The sequence below is a fragment of the Penaeus vannamei genome, chromosome 33 (assembly GCF_042767895.1).
Source record: "Penaeus vannamei isolate JL-2024 chromosome 33, ASM4276789v1, whole genome shotgun sequence".
NCBI lineage: Eukaryota > Metazoa > Arthropoda > Malacostraca > Decapoda > Penaeidae > Penaeus > Penaeus vannamei.
The window spans coordinates 14,573,357-14,576,585 of record NC_091581.1 but is presented as its reverse complement, the minus strand read 5'-3'; positions in this window follow the sequence as shown (position 1 = coordinate 14,576,585).

Genomic DNA, 3,229 nt, shown 5'->3' with positions numbered 1-3,229 from the left:
TAATGATAATTCTGGAAATAATAACAACAATAATGAGGATTATGATAACAATAATAGCCGTGTTATAATTACTTTTATTATTATTTCTGTTATCATTGTCGTTATTATTATTAGGAAAATCATTAGAATAGTGTTGATTATTGCTATTATTGCTATGATTAGGCAAATCATCATTATAACTATCATTGTATAATTATCATAATTACTGTTCTAATTACTCTCATAATTATCATTACCATCCTCATTATTGCCATTGTTGATGGGGTTATCATCAAAATCATCATAACTAGCAGAATTATTGCTAAGTTCATAATCATCATTTAAGGGGGGTTTTCGACTCATCTCTCCAAAGGATTTATTTCGCTAGATTTCTCCGTTTTTTCGATTTATGGTATTTTTCTGCTTTTAGCCTTTTTCTCATTATAGATGGGGTTTATAATGATAATTATCATTATTGTCATTATCATCATCATGATTATAATTACTGTCATTATCGCCCTAATTACCCTTAATATAGTCGCCCTAGTTACCCTTAGTATAGTCATTATAATAATCAATAACTTAATTATTAATGTCATTTTCATCATTATAATTATTTTAATAATGATAATGACAATAATGATAATTCTGGAAATAATAACAACAATAATAAGGATGATAAGAACAATAATAGTCATGATATAATTACTTTTATTATTATTTTTGTTATCATTGTTGTTATTATTATTAGTAAAATCATTAGAATAGTGTTGATTATTGCTATTATTGCAATTAGGCAAATCATCATTATTATTATCATTGCATAATAGTTATCATAATTATTGTCCTAATTACTCTCATAATCATAATTATTATCATTATTGTCATTATTGATTGGGTTATCATCAAAATCATCATAATTAGCAGAATTATTGCTAAGATCATCATAATCATCATTTAAACTCGAAAGAGGGGGGTTTTCGACTCATCTCTCCAAAGGCTGTATTTCAATAGATTTCGCCGGTTTTCCGACTTTTGTGATTTTTCTACTTTTAGCCTTTTTCTCATTATAGTTGTGCTTTATATTGATAATTATCATTATTGTCATTACCATCATCATTATTATCATAACTGTCATTATCGCCCTAATTACCCTTAATATAGTCATTATAATAATCATTATCTTAATTATTAATGTCATTTTCATCATTATAATTATTTTAATAATGATAATGACAATAATGATAATTCTGGAAATAATAACAACAATAATAAGGATTATGATAACAATAATAGTCGGGCTATAATTACTTTTATTATTATTTTTGTTATCATTGTCGTTATTATTATTAGGAAAATCATTAGAATAGTGTTGATTATTGCTATTATTGCAATTATTAGGCAAATCATCATAATTATTATCATTGTATAATTATTATCATAATTATTGTCGTAATTACTCTCATAATTTAAATCATTATCGTCATTATTGTCATTATTGATGGGGTTATCATTAAAATCATCATAATTAGCAGAATTATTGCTAAGATCATCAAAATCATCATTTAAACTGGAAAAAGGGGGGTTTTCGACTCATCTCTCCAAAGGCTGTATTTCGCTAGATTTCGCCGGTTTTTCGAGTTTTGGTATTTTTCTCCTTTTAGCCTTTTTCTCATTATAGATGGGCTTTATATTGATAATTATCATTATTGTCATAACTACCATCATTATCATCATAACTGTCATTATCGCCCTAATTACCCTTAATATAGTCATTATAATAATCATTATCTTAATTATTAATGTCATTTTCATCATTATAATTATTTTGATAATGATAATGACAATAATGATAATTCTGATAATAATAACAACAATAATAAGGATTATAATAAGAATACTAGCCGTGTTATAATTACTTTTATTATTAATTCTGTTATCATTGTCGTTATTATTATTAGGAAAATCATTAGAATAGTGCTGATTATTGCTATATTTGCAGTTATTAGGCAAATCATCATTATTATTATCATTGCATAATAGTTATAATAATTAGTCCTAATTACTCTCATAATTGTCATTATTATCGTTATTATTGTCATTATTGATCGGGTTATCATCAAAATCATCATAATTAGCAGAATTATTGCTAAGATCATCATAATCATCATTTAAACTAGGAAAAGGGGTGTTTTCGACTCATCTCTCCAAAGGCTGTATTTTGCTAGATTTCGCCGTTTTTTCGACTTTTGGCATTTTTTCTACTTTTAGCCTTTTTCTCATTATAGATGGGCTTTATAATGATAATTATCATCATTATTGTCATTACCATCATCATTATTATCATCACTGTCATTATCAACCTAATTACCCTTGATATAGTCATTATAATCATTATTATCTTAATTATTAATGTCATTTTCATCAATATAATTATTTTAATAATGATAATGACAATAATGATAATTCTGGAAATAATAACAACAATAATGAGGATTATGGTAACAATAATAGCCGAGTTATAATTACTTTTATTATTATTTCCTTTATCATTGTCGTTTTTATTATTAGGAAAGTCATTAGAATAGTGTTGATTATTGCTATTATTGCAATTATTAGGCAAACCATCATTATAATTATCATTGTATAATTATTATTATAATTATTGTCTAATTACTCTCATAATTTAAATTACTATCGTCATTATTGTCATTATTGATGGGGTTATCATGAAAATCATCATAATTAGCAGAATTATTGCTAAGATCATCATAATCATAATTCTTATTATAGATGGGGTTTATAATGATAACTATCATCATTATTGTCATTATCATCATTATTATCATTACTGTCATTATCGCCCTAATTACCCTTAATATAGCTGGAATTTGGTGAGGTTAGGTTAGGTTAGGTTAGATTAGGTTAGGTTAGGCTCAAATTTGACCAGGAGACTCCAAATTTCGTTTTCTCACATAAGATTTATATTAAATCAGTTTAATCGAGGATAGGTTACATTAGCTGGAATTTGGTGAGGTTAGGTTAGGTTAGGTTAGGCTCAAATTTGACCACTAGACTCCAAATTTCGTTTTCTCAAATAAGATTTATATTAAATCAGTTTAATCGAGGATTGGTTATATTAGCAGGAATTTGGTGAGGTTAGGTTAGGTTAGATTAGGTTAGGCTCAAATTTGACCAGAAGACTCCAAATTTCGTTTTCTCACATAAGATTTAGAATAATCAGTTTAAT